Source organism: Corythoichthys intestinalis, chromosome 8 (genome assembly GCF_030265065.1).
Source record: "Corythoichthys intestinalis isolate RoL2023-P3 chromosome 8, ASM3026506v1, whole genome shotgun sequence".
Taxonomy (NCBI): domain Eukaryota; kingdom Metazoa; phylum Chordata; class Actinopteri; order Syngnathiformes; family Syngnathidae; genus Corythoichthys; species Corythoichthys intestinalis.
Window position 1 is genome coordinate 4,828,199 of NC_080402.1, and position 12,179 is coordinate 4,840,377.

At 39.7% G+C, this 12,179-nt stretch overlaps 1 protein-coding gene across 2 annotated transcripts in view; it reads left to right on the top strand.

Moving 5' to 3' along the window:
- Positions 1 to 2,118: 2,118 nt before the first annotated feature.
- Positions 2,119 to 12,179, top strand: part of smad1 (SMAD family member 1) — a 44,048-nt gene continuing 33,987 nt past the window's right edge. For both annotated transcript variants that reach the window (XM_057844503.1, XM_057844502.1), the window contains exon 1: positions 2,119 to 2,251. The gene's annotated coding sequence lies outside the window, so the exon portion shown is untranslated. The remainder of the gene's footprint in view (positions 2,252 to 12,179) is intronic.

Below are 12,179 nucleotides of genomic sequence, written 5' to 3' on the forward strand. Positions count from 1 at the left end.
CAATCCCGCCACCGTGTGATATGAACCGGGGTGGTTTTGTGCTATTTTTCGTTTTCGAAAGGCGAAAAAGATTGGAACAGCTGGTCGGCGGTCATTCTCCAGCTACTTTTTGATTTGAAAACAAATGAAATAATGAGTTGTTTTCCATTTTTGGATTCAAAAACAGACATGGAGTGAACGAATGATACACTAATAGCGATATATCAGCTTCTTGATATAATGTCACACCCCGACTGACACGTACAGTTGTATGAAAAAGCATCAGATGTAAAAACTGTCTGCTTTAACTAAAATCACTCATTTATAGGTTTTTATATTTTAATGAGGATAGCGTTCAAACAATGACAGAAGGGGGAGGGGGGAATAAATATGTGAACCTTCTGCCTAAGGAGGTTTAATTGAAACCAATTTTTACCAAACAATTTGTCAGTTGTGTGCCCAATCACTGATGAGAAAAAAAGTTAAAAGTAAAAATTGTCTTGATCAGAAGCATTGTCTGATGTGCATCTTGGCTCAGTCAAAAGAGCTATCTGAAGACCTGCGATCAAGGATTGTTGATTTGTATAAAGCTGGGAAGGTCTCTAAAAGTCTGGATGTTCATCAATCGACAGTCAGAGAAGTTGTCTACAAATGGAGAGAGTTTGGTACTGTTGCTTCTCTCCCAAGGAGTGGCTGTCCAGAAAAGATGACGCCAAGAGTTCAGCGCTGAATACTCAGAGGGGTAAAAAAGAACCCAATATTGTCTGCTAAAGACACAGAAATCACTGGCCCAGTCCAATATCTCTGTGCACACATCAACTATATGTAAAACTATGGCCAAGAACGGTGTTCATGGAAGGACTCCACTGCTGTGGACCTGGCAGGTATTCAAGTGGCTTTCAACACATTTTTGCTAGTTTAATGTTCGCAAAAAGGCACTTGAACACTCCACAGAGGTTTTGGCAAAATATTTTGTGAACTGATGAAACCAAAGTTTAATTTTTTGGGAGAAACACACAACCTCATGTGTAGAGAGAAAATGGAACAGCTCACCAACATCATCAATAACAACACCTCATCCCCATCGTGAAGCATGGTGGAGGGAGCATCATGATTTGGGGCTGTTTTGCTACCTTAGGGGCTGGACAACTTGGAATCATTAATGGAAGAATGAATTGAAAACTTTATCAGGATGTTTTGCAGGAAAACCTAAGGCCGTCTGTTAGACAGTTGAAGCTAAAAAGAGGATGGAGGCTGCAACAAGACAATGATCCAAAACACAGAGGTAAAGCAACTTCAGAATGGTTTCAGAAGAACAAAATACACGTTCTGAAGTGGCCAAGTCAAAGTCCAGACTTGAACCCCATTGAGATGCTGTGGCATGACCTAAGGACAGTGATTCATGCCAGACATCCCAGGAATCTGACTGAACAGCAGTTTTGGAGAGAAGAATGGGCCAAGATTAGTCCTGATCAATGAGCCGGACTGATCTGCTGCTACAGAAAGCATCTGGTTGAAGTTATTGCTGCCAAAGGGGGGGGGGGGGGGGGGGGGCACAAAATATTAAATGTGATGGTTTACTTACTTATTTTTCCCCCTTCTGTCATTGTTTGCATACTATCCTCATTGAAATATGAAAACCTATGAATGTTTGGGTGGTTTTAGTTAAAGCAGACACTGTTTTTTAATCGGTGTGATTTTTGACAAAGATCAGATCACATTTGATGGTGATTTTTTGCAGAAATGTGAGAAATTCCAAATAGTTCAGATACTTTTTTCATACCACTGTACATTCTATTTCTTGTTCTATGGTTATCATCATATTTCATGCACCACAAGGTATGCATTGAATCTTATTGTATGATCACTTAAAGAAGACGAAGTGCATCCGATATAGTTTTTATCCACTCATATGCTCAAAAAGTGATGGAATAAAAGCCTCAGCACACGGGCCATCCCACATTTAAATTTATATTTTAAAAACGGTGACAAACCACGAAACAAGGATGGGAAAAGGACTCCAAAAACACTTTAAATTTGGCCAGGAGAGAGAGCCACAGTTGCGTAATGAAGCGAAGAAGAAGCTTTCGGGATGGAAAAAAAGTAGGTCTTGTTATTGTCGAAGGCGGGCCGGCGGAGTGATACTGGCTGCGGGGCGGAGGGTGTTGAGGTCCCGCGACTCACTGACGCCAGGTCGCATCACGCCTCTGCGAGGAGCTCATGAGAGGGAACGGGAGAACCAACCCGCTCGCCGCTTCCATACTCACTTAAGGTAACGCCAACTTTGTTTTAAAATGCATTTATGTCCACTTCTAGCTACCTTGCATCCTCGCATTTCTCCTTTTTGTTGTATGTGTTGCGTTTCTACACGACAGAGTTAACATTTCCCAGCGGAGGCACTCGAAACTTTTTCCTCTTTCCCTCCTCTATAGTTCTTCTCGCCGTTTCATCCCGTTTTAAATGAAATAAAAGTGTCATTTAATAGCATAACAAGTGACAATGTGTAACTCGAATTTTAAAAAATGTGTTTAAAGCCACTTGAATACCTGCCAGGTCCTAACAGACCATTTCAACTGCATCAAATCATATTTAAATGGCTCTCAAGTACCCCACACTGCGTTTACTTTTACTTCTAAACTTCTCATTTGGATACACTGAATTAATTAGTTGTATTATTTTAAAAATGCGTGTGTAGCTTTGAAAAATTTACATTTATAGAATAGAAGAAAGCTTTTTTTGCAAAGACAAAATGGATGCTGACGTGAAAAAAGTAATCAATCTATATGATTCATAGACAAAATGGGTGCCTATATTGAAAGTAGTCGAACCTTATATTTATTATTGAATTGAAGCTAAAATTACATCCAAAACGACTCAATTTTCTTATAAATCAGAGCTTTTGTTGAGTGTCCTTTTGATGAGCATCCTTTTGTGTGTGAGCACTGACGTCATTGAAGGTGACATATCACGTTACCCAAAGGACCTGCATTTTGACCTTCCTTGACTAGATTGTCATCCTTTGTGCTTGGGAACTTGACGGGTTGCCTTCAAATACCTAAAATAAAACATGTAAAAATGTACTCTGGTGTAAATATAGGGTAGTGGCATTCCCGCAGCGAGCGAGACAGTCAAAACATTTGCCTGATGACAGCATGCTCCGCCATGTGTCGCATTGAGGTGTCCCTGTTAACACGACGTGAACCCCCACATCGAGTGCCGAGCGCGGTTGAAATAGCTCGCTTGAAAGTTGGGGTGGGACAATATATCGAAATGGTGATTTATCGCGATACTATGTATCATAAAACCTCCGTGAAGTTGGCCCCCCCATCGGAGGCAAACGTGTATAAAACGATGTCTATTGTTTGTGTTACGTTTGTGACTGTTTGTGCTGTAAAAAGTTTCGTTTGCGCTGCTATGGTATAATGGTGTCAGTTAGAGCTGAAACGAATACTCGCATACTCGAGCAACTCGAGCAACTCGAGTTAAAAAACTGATCCGAGTAATTTTATTCACCTTGAGAAATCGTTTCATTTTGCCAGCTCTAAGCATCACGTTTTGCCCCGAGTACTTTTAATGCGGGACAACGCGCTGACGTCACGTGCGTAGAGGAAGTACCAATAAAAAAAAATACCTTACTGCAGCCGACAGCTGCTACAAGCCACGCCGACGTTGCTAAAAACTACGCCTGCATGATGCTACGGTGGTAGCAGGTTGCTAAATTCTGATGCGTCTCAGCGATATCATATGTAAGTAGAACTAGATGTGAAATGACAGACAGGGCGGCGTCAGTAAACAGCCGCCATCTTAAAGCAGTAGACTACATAGCGCTAATAAATAAGATTAACGTTACTGTCACTAGCTCACGTAACGTTAGCCATGCGGAGGGCTAGTTTTCTATCAATTATGACCACTGTCGATGCGTGGCTAAAGCCTGTATGTAAGCCACGTTATTTAATCTGTGAAAACATAGCGCTATAGAGTGATGAGGGTGTAAAATAAAAAATAATGCTAACTATCAATTTTAGCTCAGTAGCCATTGCTGGATAAAACACCAAGAAGCACTGGTCCCTAATATGCTCCAATACAGCAGGTATCATACGTACATTTATTTTGAACACTGAAGGCTGGTAGATGGGGGTGCGGATGGGCCGGGGGGATGACGACGGCCCCTTTGTGGATGCCCCCCCTCGATTGGTTTCGGGAAGGGCCATAGCCCTGGGACAGCACCCAAGCGGCATCTCCACTCGTCTGCTGGGCTATCACATGTCTGATGGGATTCACGCATGACTAGGTGCAGTTAGACACAAAAAGAAAACCTCAGTGTCAGGATTAGGAATGAGACAGCATAGAATAGGATGTTCTTACGAATAGAATAGGATAGCATCGCATAGAATAGGATGTAGATGTAGGATGTGAGTATGTTGATACTAGGGGTGCAACGGTTCAGTTAGCCCACGGTTCGGTTTGAACCTCGGTTTTGGGATCACGGTTTCGGTTCGGTTTCGGTTTGCGTTTTGCTTTTTTCTTTTTTTTTTTTAAACTCCTTTATTTTGCTTTTAAGAAAATGAAATAAACACTTAAAATGTAAACATTTTCGACTGTTAAAATGCCATAGCTCTTTGGCTTGTGAAGTGACTGACTCATGAAATACACACACAGTAGTAAAAAACTTCCTCGGCAAAGTAAATGGTGTTACCTTTCATGGTTTTTTTTTCCTTTTTCCCCCCAAAAAACAAAAACAGAGTAACATTTGTTATGTTTGGAGGTCATTTAATGTTGTGAATCAACCGTTAAAGTTGATAAAATTGCCCGTTTTTGCATTAGTTCCCTTCTGTCTACTTTTGATATGTGAACATTTTAAAACTGTTTCATCCTTTAAAGATAGACTCAAGTCAAGATTTTGCTGATTTAGGAGTATTTTAGATAAAAAGTTACTTAGATAGAGCCTTTCTGAGAAGTTTACTGCTCTAAAATGACGGCTGTTTACTAACGCTACTGAGTCTGTCATTTCGCATGTAGTTCTATATGCATGATCTAGGCATAGACCCCTAGACGTCACATCCGCCTTCTTCCTCAATCCTAGACTCTGGCTGGAAGTCACTCATTTTCATGGCGCTGGATTAAAAAAATTGAATAAATATATCGATTGCTTCCGCACACATCGAAGTGGTCCATTTTATTCAGGAGCATAAAATGGTGTGTATAATAGGGGTGTGACAAAATATCGAAATGGTGATATATCGTGATACTTTGTATCCCTAAAGGTTATCGATATACTCCTGTCAAGAATCGGGATAACGTTTTAAAAAGGTGTCCAAAAAAAAGGCTGCCATTGACGGTGCTAGACGCCCAATCCATTTAGACTGGGAACGTTCGTTCATCCAAAACCAGAGCATTGACAGTAGCGCTGCAACGATTATTCGATTAACTTGAGTATTCGATTCGAAAAAATATTTGAATTAAATTTTATAGCTTCGAGTATTCGTTAAAGTGGCGTCGTAATGGTTTGTTTTGAAAGTGTTTGTATTTAGTTTTATTGATTAGGGTGGATACACCGCACTCTGGTCTGCCTCATTTCACATGGCTGAATCCAACTGCTCCCTGTTAAGACCAACGTAAGCTAATTTTTTGTTGGAGCTAATGTTTTTTAATGCATTCATAATTTAGTTTACTGGAATATTTAGCCATTTTTTTGTGAGAATATGTGTCTGAACCATTTGTTAAGAGGATTGTAAAAAAAAACGTCAACTTTTATCGCATTTAAGCTAGCGGACTTTTGCTATGTAAGTTAGCAAATTGTTCTTTTGTTGTACCTAGCACCTAGCTCCTCTTTTTTTTTTTTTTTTTTTTTAAATACTGCTTGAGGCTCAGCTCAGGTATTTTCATTTTTCATGTTCTTACCCGATTACTCGATTATTCGAACTAAGTAGTTCATCGATTAATCGACTACTAAAATAATCGATAGCTGCAGCCCTAATTCACAGTCATTCGGTCCGATTTTCGGGGTATTTACAGGTCACTTGCTTATACGCCTGTCGCGATAACAAATTTTAGTGTGCGATAATTTATCTCATAAATTATTGCGATATGCGATATTATTGCGCCCCCCAATTTTTTTAAAACCAATTTACAATAACACAGTGAGAATACAGTATATATTAATAGATCAAGTACACCCATTTAAACCCGATAAATATTTACTTTTAAATCCAAAAATACTTTTTAAGAAATCACAACTATAAACAATAGTCCATGCCGCTTAAGTAAAAGACAACAATATTAATACCGCACAGAAACATTGCATAAATAAAATGTGTTTTTCAAGAAAAAAAAAAAAAATGCACTTAATAACTTAAGCATTTAGGCAAATGAAAACTTTTCCCCTTCTTCAATGGTGTTCCAGTGGGATGCTACGATACAGTTAAGTCACGGTTCAGTACGATTTTCGATACGGGGGACACAATTTTCAATCCGATTCAATACATTTAATGCTCTAAAAAAAAAAAAAAGTTATATTTTTTGTTTCGTTTTTTTTTTTTGTTAACGAGCAAAAATTAGATTGGCATCATGTAAACATGCATTTTAGTGCATAATAGTTATGTGCTTACTTCTTGCTCATTTGAAAAAGTTTTGTATAAATGTGCTGAGAACAATCTTTACTGTTTGTAAAGTGAGGCAGGGCTTACTGTTGATTGCTACAGCTCTCTTAGCAGCTAGGTTTACTACATGAGCAAGACATCCTATTTTTGGTCCGAATCCATCTGTGTCACGTACTGAATTAACAATATTTGCAACATTATCTATAGTCACTGGTATGGATTGATATGGCCTTCCCTAACTTCCATTCAGTCTTGACAGTTTAGAATTCATCGATGTAGTATATGGACTACGTGTCCCATAATCACTCTGGGCTCACGTTGCCAATGGCACATCTAGTTTGCTATTTCATGATATCTAGTGTGTGCGCGCGCATTAAAAAAGTTAGCAAACGCCGCTGAAGTCACGTCTGCTCATTACTGCACAACACCAGCATATGACAATCGACTTTCATAAACAGGACGAGTTTGAAGCACAGCGCTCTTAATTTGCCACTCAATGTTCATCATTTCTATTCAGCTCTCGGTTGTCAAAGCGAGGTTGTTCGTAGCAGCCAAGTCGGTAACAATGTTTTGGCAGACTTCGTTGTAAATATCCGGCGTTGTGCTGAAAAATAGCTGTCCCGCGTGAAATGTCACCCCTGACGGGAGCGCCCACCTGCAACAACGCCGGCGCGCAGTCAGTCCGAAGCACTGACGCGGCCGGTATACGTTGAACAATAGGATATAATGGGAACGATTGACTCCGGTGCTATTTTTTGCCGGACCTGGAACGAAGATGCATTTTGCGCTGTTGGTAACAAGGAATCCGAACTTTTAACAGCACGTCTGCCCATGTGTTTGCGCAAGGCGATAAATCGCACCGGAAAAATGACCACCTTCATTTTTATTTATCGTGCGATAAATGGGAATTATTGCATACTGCGACAGGCTTACTTGCTTATCATTTTAGGGCATTTACAGGTCATTTCCTGTTGAGTTTGAGTCTCTGTCTATTAGGCCTGAACGATATTGGAAAAAACTATTGTTGAAATTTTTGGGGGGGTTGCAATATATTGCGATATTATATTGTCATATAGCTGTTTGGAAACGGACTTTGGATGACTCACCATCACCACAGTGTACAGTGACCCCTCGTTTTTTGCGTTTAATGGGGACCAGAACCCGCTGCGATAGGTGAAAAACCGCAAAGTAGCGCACCCCCCCATTTTTTTTTTTTTTTGTGTGTGTGTTTTTTGTTCTCAATGTATTTATTCAGCTTTAGCATTGGAAAGAGCTACATATAAGACATGTTTTTTCTCACTTTTTTTCCCCCCAAAGTGATTTTAAAAAATGTATCTAAATAAATGATTTTTAAGCACTTCAAATGTCATAATTACTATCAGTTTTAAACCTAACTGTCCAACCAAATCATTTTTGAACAAGAATAAAGTACTTCAGTAGAAAAATGCTTGGCTTTATTCAATGCTTCTGTTTATCTACCTTAGCTGTGACTCTTGGAGTGACATGTAGAAATTTCAAACGCCTCATGATCACTTCTGGCATTTATTTTATATGTCACCAATGTGTCCACACACGCACACATTCATTCCAGCGTGGCTTCCTTGCAGAAATTATTTAACAAGTTAAACGATGATTGACACATTGCTCCGCCTTGCAGTCTCCTTCTTTGGCAAGATCTAAGACAACGAGCATCGTTAACTTTAATAAGCAAGCGCTGCATTGACTGTGAGGAACAAAGGGCTGGGAGAGGGAGGGTGTGAAGCTGTGGCAGAGCAGAAAGCACGGCGTATGTGGATGAAAAAAACTATCGCACGTGCTTGCGATGGGACTATTGCGCACGCGCACATTGCGATGGCGATGTTTAAACGAAATATCATTCAGGCTTACTGCCTATTCATTCAGGTGATTCCCAGGACACTTCCTGTTCTGTAACGCTAAATAAACAGCAAGTGACCCATAAAATACCCCCAAAACAACAGGAAGTAACTGAAAATCAACAGGTAGATGACCTTAAATGGCCCAAAATTACTCATTGCCTGACATTAGCTGCAACTGACAGCCATAGATGTTCAATCCGTTTGAAGTGGGAGGGATGGCAGCGAATGAACGAATGTTCATTCGCTGCCACCCTCCCAGTTCAAATGGATTGGACGTCTACTCGTGATAAACTCATTCCAATTCACAGCAGAAGCTTGTTTTTTTTTTTTACTAGTTTTTGGAGAATATCCTAGAATCGCTATATCGTCAAATCATCGTTATCGTGAGCTTTGTATCGCAAATCGTATCGTATCGTGAGGTACCATGAGGTTCCCACTCCTAGTGTATAATATGAGAAAAACATGCTTTCTGGTGTCATATGCACTTTAAATGCAAAGCCACCATCAAAAACACATTTTCCAACCAATTAACTGATAATCTCCACCACTTTTCATATTGTAGGGAATAATAATGTTTCCATTGTGTATCCATCTGTTTTATTGATGCTTGAGGCGTCTTTGAGAGCTGATATCGGAGTGGTCCCACTGAGTGTCTAAGATGTATGTCATTACTGTCACTTTCACTTTGCGCTTTCTCTTGGCATTACAGCCTCTCTGCCGCCATCACTCTCTCTTCCTGCACTCTCGTTAGAGCCGCTGACCCCATTGAGCAGGGGGGCTAATGGACGCCCCGTCCAGGACCCTGCTGATAAATAATGTAGCTTCTTTATAATGTACCGTCCCCTCCCTTCTCGTGGAGGGCTGCGGAACATCATTAGTGCCTCCCTGTCCCGCGCAGGGACAAGACTAAATTGATTAGCGGGTAACGGACACGCGAAATACGCTGCTCGGCCGTGTCACTCCGTGCACCCATTAGCCGCAGAAGCTGACCATTTGGCCATAACGAAGCTACCGCTAACGAAATGTCATAAGAGGAAAGGGAGTGCGGCTGTAGCGCTAGCAAGTTTCGGAGTGTTTTTTTTTTTTTCCTTCTTTTTTTTTATTTTATTTTTTTAACGAGGCTGTTGAGTAAATGCGGCGGTGTGTTTCCTGCTTTTACAAGGAAGGCCGCGGTTGCCGTCGGCATCTGTGTAACGTTTACTCACATGAGGCATGCGGGCAAACCTTAGCTAATTCATTGACAGTATGCTAATTGTTGTGGTTGTGCGGTTATACAACTTTGTAGACCTGACAACCTGTACACATTGAGGATAACAGATTTTTTTTTTTTCGATGTGAACGTGAAAACACATTTTAACGATGTAAAGTTAACTCAATGGATGCAATTGACATCACTAGACGTTAGAGGTCGACCAATATGGGATTTTCAAAGGCCGATACTGGTTGAAGGCATCCACGGATAGAGAGACTTTATAGTTTTTACAGACTAACGTTATTATGGGTTAAAATAATTTGATATTTACACCCCTCTTGATGTTTTCATTTATATCGACAAGTTAGTTTCCTGAGCGAAGCATGGGTTTCTGCTCCGAACTTCTGGTTGAGACAGAAAAACATGAAGTGCGGTTGAAGTAAGCAGTGTGTTGACAAAGTTAAAACTGCATATCAAAATAAACCAGAGGAACGTACGGAATCTCCAAAATTGGATTCAGCACGACGTAGATGAGGCTCCGAGACTTTCTGTGCTGTGCGGGAACTCCTGGAAGTGTTTGGAAGCGATTGTATGTTTGTTCTTACCAATTCGTTGATCATTCGTGGACAAAATTATAACACATGTCAGCCTGTGTTGAAGTGAGGCTGTAGATTGATACGCCGGGCACTTGAGTGACCAAAATGAGGCGAAATTACAAATAATATTACAGTTGTCGAATGCAGAAGGGCTGACACTGTTTTTGTTGTGACAAGGAAATACTACAAGGTATGTACATAAACAAAAGTAGTATGTCATTCTTTTTTTATTGCAGATATTAATCGCAATAAAACATTTGGACAGCATGATTCAATTTCTTGTTTTATTTAAAACGATTGGTGCCTGTGCAAAACAGGGCAGTAAATCACAATTTAGAAAATTATTAGAGAAATATTAACGAAGGTGGAGCATAAATACACGTTTCCGTCATCAAAGTAGAAAGCACGAAGTCTCGATATATGTCCATTGACGTCCAGTAAGTGTTGTTGTGAGGCACATCAATTTGTATTCCCTTGCCTAACAGCATTTTCCTCCTGTAGACAAACAAATAAAAAACTTCTAACACTTGCATTTATGTGTTTACATAATTGTGCCATCCTACACTTACTGATTAGCAATAGGTTAGCAGCAGATAGCATGTGATGCAGCCACAGCAGCACAGTAGTTGTAGTAAATAATATTAAACATCATCATAATTAAAATCATCATCATAATAACAATTTCAAAGACAACAAGTCGTTTCAGGCAGAAGATTTAAAAAATTTTTTTTTTTTTATGAGCACCGGACACATGAAAATGCAGGGATAGGAAGAACATGCCTTACATAACACAAGCGGAAACATGGCTATATAAACTCCTGTTTTTTGTCGTGGCACGGGCTTGGTTCTGCCATGACATGTTCAAGAAGATGTCCTCCCATGTCGTGATGATGGCAGTTGGATGCGTTATTTCCAAATTGTCTTTTTTGAGGGATTTTGACGAGTAATGTTACTCCAGCTCCACTGTTGGTTTTTTTGGATGGAGAAAGTGTAAAACGGAAGTCACGAGCAGAAATGCAGAATTAAAGCGGAAGTACCTCAGAAGCTTGTCAATACAATTTGTAAAATTAGTTTAACCCTTTAACACCTAAGCCTATTTTGGCCGAATTTGCATGCATTTGATGTTGCCTTTATATTTCAAAGAAAAAATTGTTCACAATGGCCAAGTTGGGTCCCTTTTTTAAGGACACCTTGAACTTCATGTCCAAACTGTTGTTTTCTTCACTGACCAATTATAATCCACATTTTGGACCCAAAAAGACAAAAAAATCCCAAAATATTTTTTCAAAATTTGTAATGTTGATGTCCCATTGACAACCAAACATGCTCGACCAAACGTTTTGAAGCTTGATAATATTTATTCTACTTGTTAGGATAAACATTCAATAGAAAAAAATAAGATTGAATAGTTTTATGTTTGACACTTCAACACAAACAGCAAGTATGGTCATAGGTGTTTTTGGCCTTTACACATACTATGGTCAAAACGGGTTATATACAGTGCTAAATAGTGAGGAAAAAAAAAAATATATATATATCATCTAACACAAAAAGGGTTTGGAGGATATCTCTTTGTGAAGTTAGGTATTATACCCATCACCTTATCTAAAGTATTTACGTACATGCAACCAAGCTTCTCGAACACTCATCTTTATAAAATTTTCTTGAAGAAAAATATATATAACATTGAAAAAAAGTATTTAAAAAAATATTGACAAGTAGTTCAGTTCAATTCAAATTTTTCTGGCATACGACCCAATAAAGTTTTTTTTTTTTTTGCGAACTCAATAAAGCTTCTGCATGAACAGGTAACGGAGCTGCGTCACACACAACGTCACACAGCCTACTCCGTCCCGTTTGCGCGCTGCTGTCAGCCTGGCACTTCTACTCGTAGAAACGCCGACTCATCCGAGGAAAACGACGGCAAATACGGCTC